This window comes from Bos grunniens, chromosome 22 (assembly GCF_055505025.1).
Source record: "Bos grunniens cultivar Pamir isolate PY7600 chromosome 22, Bosgru_T2T1.0, whole genome shotgun sequence".
In the NCBI taxonomy this organism is placed as follows: domain Eukaryota; kingdom Metazoa; phylum Chordata; class Mammalia; order Artiodactyla; family Bovidae; genus Bos; species Bos grunniens.
This window is the reverse complement of record NC_141186.1, coordinates 33,882,615-33,902,233: the sequence shown is the minus strand read 5'-3', so window position 1 is coordinate 33,902,233 and position 19,619 is coordinate 33,882,615. Positions and strand designations below refer to the sequence as shown.

The following is a 19,619-nucleotide window of genomic DNA, read 5'->3' as shown; positions in this document are numbered from 1 at the left end:
AGAAAAGTGGTTGCCAGAGGACTGAAGAAAGACAAAACAGAAAAGTTATTAGTCACAGGACACAAAGTTTTAGTTATGCTAGATGAGTAAATCCTGGAGATCTTGGGAACAACATAGTATCTATAGTTAACAATATTGTATTATATATTTAAAAATTTGCTAAGAATATGGTAAAATGTGTAGTGTTTGGGGGGCTTCCCAGGTGGCACTAGTGGTAAAGAACCCACCTATCAATTCAGGAGATATAAGAGACACTGTTTCTATCCCTGGGTGGGGAAGATCCCCTGGAGGAGGACATGGAAACCCACTCCAGTGATCTTCCCTGGAGAGTGCCATGGACAGAGGAGCCTGGTGGGATACGGTCCCTATAGTCACACAGGGTTGAACATGACTAAAGTGACTTGGCATGCACACACGCATATAGTGTTCTTCAGTTCAGTTCAGTCGCTCAGTCATGTCTGACTCTTTGTGACCCATGGACTGTAGCACGCCAGGCCTCTCTGTCCATCAACAACTCGTGGAGTTTACTCAAACTCATGTCCATTGAGTAGGTGATGCCATCGAACCAATTCATCCTCTGGCGTCCCCTTCTCCTCCTACATTCAATCTTTCCCAGCATCAGGGTCTTTTGAAATGAGCCAGTTCTTCGCATCAGGTGGCCAAAGTATTGGAGTTTCAGCTTCAGCATCAGTCCTTCCAATAAATATTCAGGACTGATTTCCCTTCGGAAGGACTGGTAGGATCTCCTTGCAATCCAAGGGACTCTCAAGGATTTTCTCCAACACTGCAGTTCAAAAGCACCAATTCTTTGGCATTCAGCTTTCTTTATAATCCAACTCTCACATCCATACATGACTACTGGAAAAACCATATCTTTGACTAGATGGATCTTTGTTGGCAAAGTAATGTCTCTGCTTTTTAATATGCTGTCTAGGTTGGTCATAACTTATCTCCCAAGGAGCAAGTGTCTTTTAATTTCATGGCTGCATTCACCATCTGCAGTGATTTTGGAGCCTCCCAAAATAGTCTGTCACTGTTTCCACTGTTTCTCCATCTATTTGCCATGAAGTGATGGGACCAGATGCTGTGATCTTAGTTTTCTGAATGTTGAGCTTTAAGCCAACTTTTTCATTCTCCTCTTTCACTTTCACCAAGAGGCTCTTTAGTTCTTCTTCACTTTAGCCATAAGGGTGGTGCCATCTGCATATCTAAGGTTATTGATATTTCTCCAGGCAATCTTGATTCCAGCTTGTGCTTCATCCAGCCCACCGTTCCTCATGATGTACTGCATATAAGTTAAATAAGCAGGGTGACAATATACACCTTTTCCTATACTTGATGCACTCCTTTTCCTATTTGGAACCAGTCCGTTGTTCCATGTCCAGTTCTAACTGTTGCTTCCTGACCTGAATACAGATTTCTCAAAAAGCAGTTCAGGTGGTCTGGTATTCCCAACTCTTAAGAATTTTCCACAGTTTGTTATGGTCCACACAGTCAAAGGCTTTGGCATAGTCAGTAAAGCAGAAATAGATGTTTTTCCGGAACTCTCTTGCTTTTTTGATGATCCAACAGATGTTGACAACTTGATCTCTGGTTCCTCTGTCTTTTCTAAAATCAACTTGAACATCTGGAAGTTCATGGTCATGTACTGTTGAGGACTGGCTTGGAGAATTGTGAGCATTACTTTACTATTGTGTGAGACGAGTGCAATTGTACAGTAGTTTAAGCATTTTTTGGCATTGGCTTTCTTTGTGATTGGAATGAAAACGGACCTTTTCCAGTGCTGTGGCCACTGCTGAGTTTTCCAAATTTGCTGGCATGTTGAGTGCAGCACTTTCACAGCATCATCTTTTAGGATTTGAAATAGCTCAACTAGAATTCCATATCCACCACTAGCTTTGTTTATGGTGATGCTTCTTAAGGTCCACTTGACTTCGCATTCCAGGATGTCTGCCTCAAGCTGAGTGATGACACCATCGTGATCATCTGGGTCATGAAGATTTTTTTGGTATATTTCTTCTGTGTATTCTTCCACCTCTTCTTAATATCTTCTGCTTCTGTTAGGTCCATACCATTTCTGTCCTTTATCGTGCCCATCTTTGCACGAAACATTTCCCTTGGTATCTCTAATTATTTTGAAGAGATCTATAGTCTTTCCCATTCTATTGTTATCCTCTACTCTTTGCACTGATCCCTGAGGAAGGCTTTCTTATCTCTCCTTGCTATTCTTTGAAACTCTGCATTCAAATGGGTATATCTTTCCTTTTCTCCTTTGCTTTTTGCTTCTCTTCTTTTTACAGCTATTTGTAAGGCCTCCTCAGACAGCCATTTTTCTTTTTTGCATTTCTTTCTTGGGGATGGTCTTGTTCCCTGTCTCCTGTACAATGTCAGGAATCTCCATCCATATTTCTTCAGGTACTTTGTCTATCAGATCTAATCTCTTGAATCTATTTTTCACTTCCACTATATAATCGTAAGGGATTTGATTTAGGTCATACCTGAATGGTCTAGTGATTTTCCCTACTTTCTTCAATTTAAGTCCTAATTTGGCAATAAGGAGTTCATGATCTGAGCTGCAGTGAGCTCCTGGTCTTGTTTCTGCTGACTGTATAGAGCTTCTCCATCTTTGGCTGCAAAGAATATAATCAATCTGATTTTGGTATTGACCATCTGGTGATGTCCATGTGTTGAATCTTCTCTTGTGTTGTTGGAAGAGGCTGTTTGCTATGACAAGTGCGTTGTCTTGGCAAAACTCTCTTAGCCTTTGCCCTACTTCATTCTGTACTCCAAGGCCAAATTTGCCTGTTATTCCAGGTGTTTCTTGACCTCATACTTTTCCATTCCAGTTCCCTATAATGAAAAGGACATCTTTTGGGGCTGTTAGTTCTAGAAGGTCTTGTGGGTCGTCATAGAACCGTTCAACTTCAGCTTCTTCAGCGTTACTGGTTGGGATATAGACTTGGATTACCGTGATATTGAATGGTTTGCCTTGGAAATGAACAGAGATCATCCTGTCGTTTTTGAGATTACATCCAAGTACTGCATTTCAGACTCTCTTGTTGACTAGAAGGGCTACTCCATTTCTTCCAAGGGATTCTTGCCTACAGTAGTAGATATAATGGTCATCTAAGGTGAAGTCACCCATTCCAGTCCATTTTAGTTCGCTGATTCCTAAAATGTCGAATTCCTAAAATATTCACTCTTGCCATCTCCTGTTTGACAGCTGCTGATTTGCCTTGGTTCATGGACTTAACATTCCAGGTTCCTATGTAATATTGCTCTTTACACCATCAGACTTTGCTTCTACCACCAATCTCATCCACAACTGGGTGTTGGTTTTGCTTTGGCTCCGTCTCTTCATTCTTTCTGGAGTTTTTTCTCCACTGATCTCCAATAGCATATTGGGCACCTACTGACCTGGGGAGTTCATCTTTCAGTGTCCTATCTTTTTGCCTTTCATACTGTTCATGGAGTTCTCAAGGCGAGAATACTGAAGTGGTTTGCCATTCCCTTCTCCCGTGGACCACAATGTCCACATGACCACAGTTCTGTAAGAGACCACAGAACTCTCCACCATGACCCATCCGTTTTGTGTGGCCCTACATGGCATGACTCATAGTTTCATTGAGTTAGACAAGGCTGTGGTCCATGTGGTCAGATTGGTTAGTTTTCTGTGATTGTGGTTTTCAGCCTGTCTGCCCTCTGATGGAGAAGGATAAGAGGTTTATGGAAGCTTCCTGATGGGAGAGACTGAGGAGGAAACTGGGTCTTGTTCTGATGGGGGGGCCATGCCCAGTAAATCTTTAATCCAATTTTCTGTTGATGGGTGGGGCTGTGTTCCCTCCCTGTTACTTACTTGGGGCAAAACTATGGTGGAGGTAATGAAGATAATGACCACCTCCTTCAAAAGGTCCCATGTTTGTACTGCTACACTCAGTGCCCCCAACCCTGCAGCAAGCCACCACCGACCCATGCCTCCACTGGAGACTCCTGGACACTCCCGGGCAAGTCTGGGTCAGTCTCTTGTGGGGTCACTGCTTCTTTCTCCTGGGTCCTGGTGTCCACAAGATTCTGCTTGTGCCCTCCAAGAGTCTATTTCCCAGTCCTGTGTTAGTTCTGGCAGCTCTTTGGTGGGATTAATGGTGACCTCCTCCAAGAGGGCTTATGCCATACCCATGTCTGCTGCACCCAGAGCCCCTGCCCCTGCAGCAGTCCACTGTTGACCCGTACCTCCAGAGGATATGCTCAAACACAGTTCTGGCTCAGTCTCTGTGGGGTCTCTGGGTCCTGGTGCGCACAAGGTTTGTTTGAGCCCTCTGAGCGTCTCTGGCAGGAATTTGGTTTGATTCTAAATGTGAACTCGCTCCCCCTACTATCTTGCTGGGGCTTCTCCTTTGCCCTTGGATGTGGGGTATCTCCTCAAAGTTGCTCCAACATCGTGCAGCTGCCGCTCCAGCACCTACCATCTTGTGGGGCTTCTCTGACCTTGGACGTATCTCCTCATGGCCACTCCAGCACCATGCAGCTGCTACTCTAGTGCTGTCCAGCCATAGTGTTTTTACAACACTCAAAATTAATGATAAATAAAAAGGGTGGGGGAAACTTTTGGAAATGATGAATTTGTTTGTGGCAAAGATTGTCATGGTGGTTTCATGGATGTAATGTTGTTGTTTAGTTGCTAAGTTGTGTCCAACTCTATGTGACTCCATGGACTGTAGCCCACCAGCCTCCTCTGTCCATGGCATTTCCCAGGCAAGAATACTGGAGTGGGTTGCCATTTCCATCTCCAGGAGATATTCTCGACCAAGGGATCACACCTGCATCTCCTGCATTGGCAGGCGGATTCTTTACCCCTGAGCCACCAGTATACTTAATGCCAAAGACATTTAGATATATGCTGCTGCTGCTGCTGCTGCTGCTAAGTTGCTTCAGTTGTGTCCAACTCTGTGCGACCCCATAGATGGCAGCGTACCAGGCTCCTCTGTCCCTGGGATTCTCCAGGCAAGAACACGAGTGGGTTGCCATTTCCTTCTCCAATGCATGAAAGTGAAAAGTGAAAGGGAAGTCGCTCAGTCACGTCCCACTCTTCGTGACCCCATGGACTGTAGCCCACCAGGCTCCTCCGTCCATGGGATTTTCCAGGCAAGAGTACTGGAGTGGGGTACCATTGCCTTCATATGTACAACTTCTTGTGTGTCAGTCATACCTCTCTTAAGTGGCTCTTAAATAAGTTTATTTATATATTTTCCACATTAATGCATTGAAGAATAAAACCCACAAATTTGCAATAGATGTCAAATAAGCTCTTGATATATCTCATACTCATTTGTGATAAAACTTGAGCAAACTGTGAGTAGAAAAGAATTTCTTTAGTCTGATAAACAGTATGAAAACCTACAGCAAACATAATTCTTAACACTAAAACAGTGGAAGCATTACATTTCAGACTAGGAACAAGACAAAGATGCCAACTTTTACTGCTCCTGTACAACACTGTACTGGAGGCCCAGCAAGTACAGTAGGGAAAGAAGGAGATGCAAAGACTCTAAGAACTGGAAAGGAAGAAACCAAGCTCCCACTTTTTTTTTTTTGGCATGTGATTATATATAAATAAATATATAAATAAGTGTATATAAATTAGTTAATAGAATATAGCAAGGTGGATATAGTACTGTCAATCAAAATTTGCAGTTATATATAAGCAAAGAATTTTTAAAACACAGTTTTGGAAAGATAATGAACAACACTGAACAACAAAGAATGTACAGTATTTAGGAATAAATTCAACAGGAAGTGTGCAATTATAACACATTATTACTTTATCTGGGGATTCCCAGGTGGCACCAGTGGTAAAGAACCCAGCTGTCAATGCAGGAGACATACGAGATGAGGGTTTGATCCCTGGGTCAGGAAGATCCCCTGCAGGAGGGCATGGCAACCCACTTCAGTACTCTTGCCTGGAGAATCCCATGGACAGAGGAGCTTGCTGAGCTCCACAGGATTGCAAAGCAATGGACATGACTGAAGCAACTTAGCATGCATGCATGCATTACTTGCATTACTTTATTGTAAAATATAAAGAAATAATAATATGTAATCACTTTTATGATAGGAAGGCTTAATATTATAAAAATGTTATTCTTTCAAGTTGATGTATAGATTATATAAAAGTCTCAACAGAGTTTTATAAAAGAGCTTTACAAGCTGATTTTCAATTTAAATGGAAGATCAAATGCCTGAGAACAACCAAGAGACTTCTGGAAAAAAAAAGAAAAGAGAAAGAATGTGATAGTATTAGCTCTATTAGATAAGAAGAACTATGACAAATTTATAATAATCAATAAAGAATAGCATGATAGGCAATTTGACCAGTGGAACATACCCAAAAGCCCAAAAGGAAACCCACACTTATGTGGCATTCTCGTATATAATGAAACTTTTGCAAAGTTATGGAGAAAAATGAACCTTTCAATAAATGGTACTGGAACAATTCATTATTCAAATAAACAAACAAAACAATAAAATGAGATTCCTATCTCATGCCCACAAATAAAATTAATACATGATGAATTTAAAGCTTAAATGTGAAGGCAAGTGTTTACAATTTTAGATAAAAATATAGAGGTTTTTTTTATAGCTTTAGAATTAAAGAAGTTATAATACAAAAATGGTTGACAATTGTATTAGTTTCTTGTGCTTGCTGTAATAAATTACTACAAAGCTGGTGGTTTACAATACAGAAATATATCCCCTCATGGTTTTGGAGACTACAGGTGCCTCTGCATTCTGAATGCCTTAGGAAAGAATTACTCCCTGACTCTTCCAGCTTCTGGTCCTTACTGGAAGCCTTGGTCCAGTGACCCTATTTCAATGTCTGCCTCTGTTGTCATGCAATCTCCCCTGTGGCTGTTCTCTCTCTGTGTCCTCATTTCCCTTTTATAAGACATCAGTGATTGGATTTAGGGCTCACCCTAATCAAGTGTGACTTCATCTTAATGTGATTTTATTTGTAGATAAAGTCTACAAATTTCCAGATAAAGTCTCACTCACAGGTGCTGAGTGGACATGAATTTTGAGCGGGACACTATTCAAGTCAGTACAACTGTGCAGGAGAAGGTTGATAAATCTTTTAACTGTTTCCTATAAAAAGAATGAAAGACACAGAAGCTATCAGTAATATATTTAATGGGTACTTTTATATGAATGTAATAACTATATAAACAGTTGATATGAATCAATAAGCAAGACAAATAACCCAGTAGGAAAATTGGCCAGAGTCATGGATAAGCAGTTTTCAGGTAGGAAAACATATGTGGTAGATTACCTAAGAAAAATGTGCCAAAAGTGCTTAGTAAGCAGGGAAACACAAATTAATATCACAATAAAATATTATTTTACTTTCCCTAAATTATGAGTCTGACAATACCAGGTATTGGTAAGGATGGTGGAATAGCAAAAACCCATACATTAATATTGAAATTGTTCATAGAAGCATTATTTTTAATAGTGTACACATTAGAAGAAACCCAGTATTCACAGATAGGATAATTGAAAGATTGTGATATATTCACTAAATGTACTATTATACAATAATAAAAAATAGATTAACTGTAGTTACATATGACAGCACAGTTGATGTTTCAATTAAGCAAAATTATTTGACACAGACATATATGATCAATCTCTTTAAAAAAGCAAGAGATTAATAAATATAAAATTCAAGAGAGTGGTTACCTTCAGGGAGGAGGCATAAAGAGCACACAAAGATGTTGGCAATATTCTAGATTTTGGGTGGTAGATTTCTGTATTGATTTTATTAGATGTCACAGGGTAGATGCATGTTATCAACAACATAAACAAAACAAAATTCATGTTTAAGGGTCATGGCATAGGAACACAGGTATATCCAACACTTTGAAACTAGTCTCATTTTAATTGCAGTATTGATAGATTAAGGATTTAAGCAGACAATAGAATATACTGGCAAATCCCTGGAGTCCACTGCCGACACAGGAATCCTGACCCTGCCATTGACTAGCAGCAAGATATTGGGAAAGTTTCTTAATTTCTCTTTACTTCCATTTCATTCTCTTTTAAATGAGGAGAAAAATAGGCCTGGCTTTATAGTGTTGATGTGAAAAATATTTGAAAGAAAAAGGGTAAAGCATTCAGTTACTTGAACACATAGTAAGTGCCTAGTGAATATGACTTAAACAGATTTGGTCAGAGTTCTGAAATGAGCTCTCACACGGGTTCCCTGGCACCTGTGACATTGCTCTGAAAAGCCTTTGCCCTACGTAGCTGCTGTCCCCCTTGCCTGGGCTCCAGAATGAACACACAGGAGCCCAACCCAGGATGAGAAGCCAAGCCCCAGTGGGCCTCATTCTAAGTCAGGGCTGCCTGAGTTCAACCAACATGCAGTTAGAGAAACTAAGAATAAACAATTGTTCTTAAGCCTATAAGTCTTAGAGCATTTTGTTTGCAAAAGTAATTAACTGATACATGAACTGCTATTATTGGTATTATTAATATTAAAGATTTCATAGCTAGTTGCTACAGAGTCTGCAAAGGTTGTCTCATTCGCATTAGTTGTGCCTAGTCAGGTTGGATTTAGTGCCTTGAAAGACTAAGAATTTTCCGTTTATATCTCAGGAAGCTGCCAGCAGCATGCATATCTTATTCCTGTTGACTTCGTCTTTCCTGTAGCCCCAGAATACATAGGTTTGAGTCAGCTTGGCTGCAGCACTCTGGCATCATCAAAAGGACCTGAGGACAAATGAGACGTGCTCTGTTTAGTTCAGTTAAAATTATCTCTATTATGAACATTGTCCTTTACTGTTAGAGCATCATTATACAGCCCATAAACTACCCAACACACTGTTTTATTGATCTGCACTGCAACCTGCCTGGTAGCCAGGGTCAAGATCATGTTGCCTCCTGCAGAATGAAGAGCCCTAATCTCAGAACCATTGTAGTGACTTGCCCAAGACCACAAAACTTGTAAAGGATAACACTGGACTGAAATCTGCCACTTCTGATGCCAAGTACTGCCTCTCTTCTAATGTTTCACAGATACCTTTTAATACCTCCAATTTTCTTGCTTGAGAATATACACTTTTCTACAGAATGGGTCACCAACAGACTGGGTCACTTTCTTATGTCACAATGATGCCATGGGAAGTGTGCTGACACACAGGTAGCAACAGTCTGTCATTCTGATGTCAGGCAAATACATGGATTGTAAAACTAGCTTCTGCAACTCTAGGTCTTTGTTGATTTCTCAAACTGTGTTTGGTTAGAAGATCTGGAGATGCGAGTGCAGATGAGACAGGAACAGATCTTTACCTGAAGTAATATGGACATACCTGAGCTCATTAACTGGCCTGTGCATTAAATGGGACTGTAGAATCAATGCCCAAAGCCTTTTCGTATGCTTATTTAGAAGTTAAGGTATCGTGTGACATGAATTAAATAATGAATTTATCATGTTTTCTTTAGGACTTTTGTACAAACAGAAACACAGTAATTGAGGCTTTCCAAGCATTGCCCCTGCTTAGAACATTATCAGACATCTTTGTGAATTCTTTTAAATAAGGTTGCAATATTTAAAATCATATGTCTTATTTTTAAGAAATAAGACTATATAAGAGTTTCTAAAAGTTTCTTGTTTTCTGAAAAGAACTGGGTTCTATGATATTTAGTGTAGTGATGAAGACCTGGGCATTTGACTGTCGAAATTGCAATCTCAATTCTACCACTTGCTGTTTGTGTGACTTTGGTGGTGGTGGTGGTGGTTTTAGTCGCTAAGTCGTGTCTGACTCTTGCAACTCCGTGGACTATAGCCCACCAGAGTCCTCTGTCCATGGGATTTCCCATGTAAGAATACTGGAGTGGTTGCTATTTTCTTCTCCAGGGGATCTTCACAACCCAGGGATTGAACCTGTGGACCCGTGTCTCCTGCACTGCAGTCAAATTCTTTACCTCTGAGCTACCAGGGAAACCCATGTGACTTTGGACAAGTTATTTAAGATCTCTTGCCCTCCGATTTCTCATCTATAATTTGAGGCAGCTAATAAGACCTTTATTGTAGGTTTTGTGAAGATGATTCAACATAATGTGTATACATTGCCTAGAAAAATAACTAGCATGAGTGGGTCTTCAGTTCAGTTCAGTTCAGTTGCTCAGTCATGTCCAACTCTTAGTGACCTCATGGACTGCAGCACTCCAGGCTTCCCTGTCCATCACCAACTCCCAGACTGAGTAGGTCTTCACGTGTTAGCAATTCATTACAAATTGTTCCTCAACCAGATATTAGCTGGATATGGCCTTTGGCAAGAGATTTCACCTTTGTCAGTCCCTTCATCTGAGCAGTATATGGTATGGATTGGTTTATATGAGTATTATGTGTTGGTTCAGAAATTGGACTTGAGTCAGAACTACTTAAGTTTCAGATTCCATGGGCAAGTAACAGGGTATCTCAAGGCTCTAGTGCCTTATGTTTTTAATGCTGGAAATAAGAGAATCTACCTCATAGAACTGTTCAGAAGATTAAATGAGAAAATCACTTAGACAAATGTCTCACACATGCCAATATTTTTAAAAATGGTAGCTATGCTACAACTATGAGGGAGTTGGAATAAAGAGCTAATGTCCATTATTTTTGTCTTTACTGGTCTGAGAGTGTTGCCCCTAAAAACCTCTAAGAAGAATGTATTGGGTTGGCCAAAAAGTTAGTTTGGGTTTTTCCATAATAGCATGGGGAAAAACCAGAATGAACTTTTTGGCCAATCCAATATTAGAATCAAGCCATTGGCAGCTTTGTACTGTTAGTTGCCTGTCCCTGGATTGTTGGTTTCTGGCTCCTCTTAGGCATTAGCTTGGCTTGTACTTGGCTTTGGGCCCTCCCTCCCTAAAGAGGCGTGTTCAGGATTGAGCCAGAATTCATGCTCATGCATTGGGTCCCACAGCTCACAGCAGCTGTCAGTATGTTGCCTAGAATACCCTCTCCTTGAGAGCGTTCTTCTGAGTTGTCATCCACTGGTGGTTGGAATAGAAGATTCCCCTCAAAAGTCCCTTCCTCCTGAGTTAGATTCTACTTTACTGACAATTCTGCAATTCCATTTCTGTGCATCTTTTACTCTACTCCAGGCAGGTTCTATCCTCTCTGATCTTTTATCAGTACCTCAAATACTTCTGTCTTTCACTTTAGCCTGTAAAAATCCAGATCTTTCCACCTTTAAATGTCTGACTAGAAATCTTTCTTCCTTCACAGTTAATCTGAAATTCTCTTTTTTTATCTAAATTTATTACATTAAAAAAAAAATCTAAACTTTCTACCATGGCCTCCTGTAAAGCTCTATCTGTTCTTGTCTGCCTCTCTGATGCCATATCCTGCTTCTCTTCAGTCAAATAAGCCCCTGTCTGTTCCTTTAGGACTTCAAGTTCGTTATCACCTTATCACTTTAGCACTTAACTGTTCAACTCTGCCTAGAAAGCTTTCTTCCAAAATATTTCCTGGTTGGATTTTTTTTTTTTTTTTTTGGTCTCAAAGAGGTCTTTCCTGACCATCCAAGAAAAACAAAAGCAAAAAACTCATCCTTATTCCCATCACTCTTGTACAGTGGTTTTCAGCTGGGGAGGAATTTGCCACCCCACGCCCACCCCAGGGGATATATGGCAATGTCTGGAGATTTTGTTGGTTGTTTTAACTGAGAAGGTGCTATTGGTATCTAGTGAATAGAAGCCAGAGATGCTACTAAACATCCTACAATGTTTACAATGTTTACATCACTCCCATAGTAAAAAATTATTTGACCCAATATGTCAGTAGGGCTGAACTTGTAAAATTGCATCTAGGATGTTTATTTCCTTCAAGGAAGTTGACATTCTTTGAAACTATCTCATTCATTCATTCTTTTCTTAATTTGGTCTGTCTCCTGAATTAGGATGCAGGCTCCATGTGAGCAGGAATCTTGCCTGTCTTGGTCAGTGTTTCATCTCCTGTGTCTACCGTGGTGCCCAACACTTGGTAAAAGCTTTAAGTTTTAGTTGAATTACTAAATCAATCAGTCAAGAAGTTTCGGCAGGAACTTTTACTGTGCGTAGTACTTAACCACATTGAGTCATACACGGTGTGCGTTTGTATGTGTGTCTGTGTGATGGTTATTTGTGCACGTCCTTGGATTATATTGGGCTTCCCAGGTGGTACTAGTGGTAAAAAACCTGCCGCCAATGCAGGAGATATAAGAGATGCAGGTTCGAACCCTGGGTGGGGAATATCCCCTGGAGGAGGAAATGACAACCCTCTCCAGTATTCTTGCCTGGAGAATCCCATGGACAGAGGAGCCTGATGAGCTACAGTCCACTGGGTCACACAGAGTCGGACACGACTGAAGTGACTTAGCACAAACACACTTGGATTATATACTTGCTGGCAGGGATATGACCCCACAATAACTAGCATGATGAATAAACATATGATGGCTGAAATGAACTCCTTAGTAGGAAATACCCAATACCCATATTTTGCTTTTCCTTTGTGTTTAAAGATCTGTGTAGCAATCATCTATATTATAGGCTCGTGGTTTTCTTAACTGTGCTCTTCTGAGGGTCCTCTACACAGTGGTTCTTAGTACTTTTAATTCTGATTTTATCTTTAACTACCTAAAATATTAATAAAACCCAATATACACTTTCATAGTAACTGTGAATCAGTTTTAAACACTTTGAAATTCCAGGTTCACAAACCCTTTTTTTGTGCAGACTTTGAAATATCATCCCCATTCTCTGAAACATACACCCTTTTTCTATATGTAGGCGGTGCTTGAAAATCTTGAGAACATGTTATGATTAGGGATTGTTTAACTCTGCAAAGTGTCACTGAATTAAAATTCAGACGTGCACTTGTCTGCTCATTTAACACCAGGCAGGTAAGAACAGGCTCAATGAAAGGCCGGTGGTATCTCTGGCTTAGTTCTCCTCAGGGTAGAGCAGCACACGGTGAGGTGACAAGCATGTGTGTGGTGTGCACCGGCACTGTCCTGGTCTGGAAAGTTTCAGCAGTTTTTTAAGACTGATGGAATGTAGAACTGAACTTTACTTGTTATCATGGAATTAGGGTACTGTATAATCCCTTTGTTCAAAAGAGAACCGGTGTATCCATGTGATGCTTATTGAAAACTGTGTCTCCATCGTTCCCACACTTCTGCAGTCTGTGTACACAGGAGGTTAAACACATTCAAGATCATAGGGACCTGTGGACTTTTCCCTTCCCTCTGGAAAGGAGGTCAAGGAATTCAAGAAGATCATGTAGATATTAAGAATTTCTGATCAAGCTAGCTAATTGTGTTGATTAAAATTTTATATCTCTAGTAAGTCTTCTGCTTGTACAAAATGCACACCATTCTTCCATTTTGATGGTGAAATTGCCTATTTTTCATCTTGTACTCAACATTTTCTATTCTATGTATTTGGAAGTTGTGTTTTTAGGTTTATACTAGTTTAGAATTTTGTATCTTTTTAGTGAATTAAATTGCTATTGTGCTTAGTACCAAAATATTACTATTTATATGAATTATTTTTGTCTTAAAGTCAATTTTGTCTAATATTATTATTTCTATACTCATTTTCTTTTAGTTAATATTCACCTGATAAATGGAGCTTCCCTGGTGGCTCAGTGGTAAAGAATCCACCTGCTGATACAGGAGATGTGGGTTCAATCTCTGGGTCAGGAAGATCCCCTGGAGAAGGAAATGGCAACCCACTCCAGTATTCTTGTCTGGAAAACCCCTTGGACAGAGGAGGGGCTGGCTATCATCCACAGGATTGCAAAGAATCATCTTTCAATTCCCCTAAGTCTTAAAATTTAGATCTATCTCCTGGAAACAGCAGACAGCTGCTGGATTTTTTACAACCTGTATGACAATTCTGTATGTTGTCATCATGTTGATTTACTGCAGTCTTTTTTTCTTTTTTCTTTCTTCTCTTTATATTTATAATGGATTTTTCCTTAGTTCTCCTTTATGACTTTATTTGTTTAAAAGGTCTATATTGTATGTCATTTAGTATTACCCAAGCCAAATTCACTATAGATGGTGATTGCAGCCATGGAATTAAAAGATGCTTACTCCTTGGAAGATAAGTTATGACCAACCTAGATAGCATATTCAAAAGCAGAGATATTACTTTGCCAACAAAGGTCTGTCTAGTCAAGGCTATGGTTTTTCCAGTGGTCATGTATGGATGTGAGAGTTGGATTGTGAAGAAAGCTGAGCGCCGAAGAATTGATGCTTTTGAACTGTGGTGTTGGAGAAGACTCTTGAGAGTCCCTTGGACTGCAAGGAGATCCAACCAGTCCATCCTAAAGGAGATCAGTCCTGGGTGTTCATTGGAAGGACTGATGCTAAAGCTGAAACTCCAGTACTTTGGCCACCTGATGCAAAGAGCTGACTCAGTAGAAAAGACTCTGATGCTGGGAGGGATTGAGGGCAGGAGGAGAAGGGGACAACAGAGGATGAGATGACTGGACGGCATCACCGACTCGATGGACATGAGTTTGAGTGAACTCCAGGAGGTGGTGATGGACAGGGAGGCCTGGTGTGCTGCAATTCATGGGGTCGCAAAGAGTTGGACACGACTAAACTGAACTGAAGCTGCCTATCTTAAGACATCTGAAGTTAATATTTTTATCATACTACAGAATAATATAAGACCTTACAGTTGTTTATTCTAATTATCTCCTCCCAACTTAAATATTACCATTATCCAGTTTCAGTTTTAATTATTCCCAAATTAGACAATATTATTGTATTGTATAATGTTAGTTATTTTTAAATTTACTCACATATGTACCAGTATATTTTATCACATTTCTTCTTGCAACTTAGCCTTTCCATATGACATAATTTTTCTTCTGCTTGATATACATCCTTTGAGAACATCCCCTAGAGAAGAAAATGGCAACCCACTCCAATATTCTTGCCTGGAAAATCTCATGGACAGAGGAACTTAGTGGGCTCCAGTCCATGAGATCTCAAAAGAGTTGGACATGACTGAGTGACTAAACAAGAACAACAATAATAATACATCCTTTAGCATATATAAAAGATACTTCTAAAACATACTAAACTGTAGTTGTGTAACTTTTACTCAGTGGACACAAACTTGGACAAACTCTGGGAGTGAGGGACAGGGAAGCCTGGCATGCTGTAGTCCACGTGCTCGCAGAGAGTCGGACACAACTTGGTGACTGAACAACAACAGCTCTTACTCTTATGGTAGTGTGTGTGAGCAAATTCTTGATATCATTAGTGATTAAACTTTAAAACAAAGTTCACCGTATTTCCAGTTCTGGGTGGTCTAAATTAAAGAGAATGGAAATATCACAGGTGGAAATACTTAAGAAACACAAACACAATGAGTACTGTTACCTCGAACTACATGATGTTTTCATATTTGTTGGTTACAGTTAATCGATAGCAGAAATTTCACATTGCTTCTCCTCATATTTATAGTTACATATAAAGGCATAAGCACAGATAATGAGAACCAAAGCTTGATAATAATCTTAAACTAATTCTAAATATTTTAATGGATCACAATCGCTTTTTTATTGATGGACACTAAGAAGAAAATACAAATTTGAACATACAAATAATTTATTTTAATAAGACATCACTTTAGTTTGTTTTACATATTGGGTTTCTGCAAAATATTCCATTTGAGAACACAATTTCTCTAACTAAACCAAACCAAAGTATGAAGCATGTATCTTGTCCTTAGATATCTAATTCTTAACCTGTTTATTACTCTTTGATATAGAACCTTAAGATTTACTGTTGTCATTAATATTATTTCAAATCAGGATATTCCCTCCTTCACTTTGATTAACATACGCAAAACTTTTGAAGAAACTTCTACAAATATGTGAGTTAATCCAAATTTTTCTCTCATATGCTGTCCCTGACATTTCTCTCACCAAAAGTAAAGGGTAATTACAATTTATATCTTTAACTGCAAGCTTTTCCTAAAATTCTTTAACTACTTTTTAGTGTGCAATCCTGTACTCTTACTTAGAAGAGCATTTGATGTTTGTGATAAACCAGTCAAGAATACATGAACTGTTAAAAATCCAGCTAATCATAGTGCTTAATTGAACAATTTCTTATTAAAATTTTGTGTGTCCTGGTAAAATATAAAATCCTTTTAGCTGACTTGTTTCGTTGACACAGAATGTTGATGTAGAGTTTTATTATGATAATACAGTTAAAATGACTTTTCCCTGGCCTAATATACTTCCAGTTAATATAGCTCATGGAAATAAACATCATCATTCCCATTATGCTCTTGTACCCTCATGTCCCATGATGACCTTCTTTATCTCTTGACATATTTTTGGAACTAAAGATCTAATCTTGGTGAATAAATAAAATAAGAACAACAGTTAAACAAATTTAATAATTATGTAACTGGTTCACATTTCTACTATCAAGAATTTTATATGTTAATGATTTAGGTAGAGATCTATTTTTAGAACAATTTTCCTGTGGAAAGATTATCTAATATAGATTTTAGGTTAAAAACAACAATGCTGATATCATCTTCCTCCTCACCAAACATTAATCATCACTATTATCTTAAAAACAACCATTGTTACCATTCTTCACATCATATTCTCTACAATTTAAGTTAGTTCATTGTATCCTCAGAATGATGCAGAGAAGTAAAAAAAACAATGAGCTCTGTGCATTTTAAGTGACTTAATCAAGCCAAGACTCAATTCTAGACCCTCTTTTTCTCCCTAGTGTTCATTTTCCTCCCTCTTGCAGGTCCAGTACCTGCAAAGCTGACACCTATCACCTGTAACTAGCAGTGATTTTTATATAAACTAGAGTTAATACCTTCTTAAAATAATTTTTGAATCTCAAAATTGAATACATGATTTTAGATTAACCTATTGTAATGCCTTAGACATTAGCCACAGTCTGTACAGACTTAAATCTGTATTGTCCAACTTGATAGTCACTCAGTCAGTTCAGTTCAGTCACTCAGTCGTGTCCAACTCTTTGCGACCCCATGAATCGCAGCACGCCAGGCCTCCCTGTCCATCACCAACTCCCGGAGTTCACTCAGACTCAGGTCCATCGAGTCAGTGATGCCATCCAGTCATCTCATCATCTGTCGTCCCCTTCTCCTCCTGCCCCCAATCCCTCCCAGCATCAAAGTCATTTCCAATGAGTCAACTCTTCACATCAGGTGGCCAAAGTACTGGAGTTTCAGCTTTAGCATCAGTCCTTCCAAAGAAATCTCAGGGCTGATCTTCAGAATGGACTGGTTGGATCTCCTTGCAGTCCAAGGGACTCTCAAGAGTCTTCTCCAACACCACAGTTCAAAAGCATCAATTCTTCAGCACTCAGCTTTCTTCACAGTCCAACTCTCACATCCATACATGACCACTGGAAAAACCATAGCCTTGACTAGACGGACCTTTGTTGGCAAAGTAATGTCTCTGCTTTTGAATATGCTATCTAGGTTGGTCTTACCTTTTTTTCCAAGGAGTAAGCGTCTTTTAATTTCATGGCTGCAGTCACCATCTGCAGTGATTTTGGAGCCTCTCCAAAATAAAGTCTGACACTGTTTCCACTGTTTCCCCATCTATTTCCCGTGAAGTGATGGGACCAGATGCCATGATCTTCGTTTTCTGAATGTTGAGCTTTAAGCCAACTTTTTCACTCTCCTCTTTCATCAAAAGGCTCTTTAGTTCCTCTTCACTTTCTGCCATAGGCATCATCTGCATATCTGAGGTTATTGATATTTCTCTCAGCAATCTTGATTCCAGCTTGTGCTTCTTCCAGCCCAGCATTTCTCATGATGTACTCTGCATAGAAGTTAAATAAGCAGGGTGACAATATATAGCCTTCGCATGCTCCTTTCCCTACTTGGAACCAGTCTGTTGTTCCATGTCCAGTTCTAACTGTTGCTTCCTGACCTGCATATAGGTTTCTCAAGAGGCAGGTCAGGTGGTCTGGTATTCCCATCTCTTTCAGAACTTTCCATAGTTTATTGTGATCCACACAATTAAAGGCTTTGACATAGTCAATAAAGCAGAAATAGATATTTTTTCTGGAGCTCTCTTGCTTTTTCGATGATCCAGCAGATGCTGGCAATTTGATCTCTGGTTCCTCTGCCTTTTCTAAAACCAGCTTGAACATCTGGAAGTTCACAGTTCACGTATTGCTGATAGTCACTATTTCTATAGCACTTGCAAGTAAATAGTCTGAACTGAGATGTTCTGTAAATATCAAATCCATACTGGATTTCAAAGTACCAAGCCAGGCTTCAGCAATACATGAATATTAAAAGTCTAGTTTGTTCTAAAGGATGTATAAAGTAGAGAGAGGGTTAGATCACAAAGCAGTTTTGTCCTGCAAGGTTAGAGCTTGATAAATGGTAATGATAATGATAAAAATTTAATGATACAGTAAAATTTTACTGAATAAATACACTGAGAAAGTTCTGCCTGAGTTTCCTCATCAACTATATATATATATGTCTATATATATATATAATATATAACTTCCCTTTTATATATGTATAAATATATATCGGTTAGAATTTTATATCAATTAGAACTATATAACATACATCATATATAATAATGAACATAATATGTATTAAGGTATTAGTTTAAGGATATATATATCCTTAAATATATATATTATATATATACACTTTATAAGTATAAATATATTATATATACATATACATAAATTTATATGTATATTTATACATATACATAAATATAAATTATATTTATATTTATAAATATGCACACATCCAACTTTCCCAATGTGTGTGAGTGTGTATTTATGAGTTTTTCAAGGATCAAGTGAGTTTGTTCACATATAGCACAGCACAGTGCCAGTCATAAACAATAAATATTAGATTTTATTATATTATAAATGTTTATTGAAGAAACCTCAAAGATCATAATATTTTCCAAATGATCTATGGCACAGTAAACTTCATAGCTAATATGGGAGTGTTTGTTGAAAAAAGACAGTTGTAGAAACATATATAAATAACATTATTGTCTTTTGACATCTTTTATACATTTTTGCAACTGTGTTCTTTATGTTTATATTCTTAGAATCTCACTACTAAAGGGAGAATGATAGGTTATTATCTCGTCAAACTTCATTAATGAACAGATGAAGAAGACGCCACCCAAAAAAGTTAAAAGTCATGTCTTGCACTCAAATTCTTATTTAAGAGAAGCAAGACAATAGTGGCATTTTATTAAGTAGTTGCCACAGGCTGGAGGTGTGTAAAAACTTTGGAGATTGTATCTCATGGAAGCAATTAAACAAGCAACTAAAATAAATGCTGTAACTTCTCCCTAACATATGTGAGAAAATGAGAGCTGGAAGACATTGTCTTAGCTGTCTGAGGTCCCCTCGCAGGTAGACTGAGAACCAATCTATAAACTCTAGTTTGACGTCAAAACTTGTGGACTTTATCTTGTATTTTGTTTTCCTTGTTAGTTTTATTGTTGTTTTTAAAGTAAAGTGTCAACATACAAACTCTCTACTTTTGGTTAGTCTATAATGAAGGTGAATTGG

The 19,619-nt window shown here is 38.7% G+C and overlaps 1 long non-coding RNA gene across 1 annotated transcript in view; it reads right to left on the bottom strand.

Moving 5' to 3' along the window:
• Positions 1 to 8,508: 8,508 nt before the first annotated feature.
• The window catches only part of LOC147348275 (uncharacterized), a 55,395-nt gene continuing 44,284 nt past the window's right edge, over positions 8,509 to 19,619 (bottom strand). The window contains exon 3 of the long non-coding RNA XR_015151327.1: positions 8,509 to 8,766. This is a non-coding gene — a long non-coding RNA (uncharacterized LOC147348275). The remainder of the gene's footprint in view (positions 8,767 to 19,619) is intronic.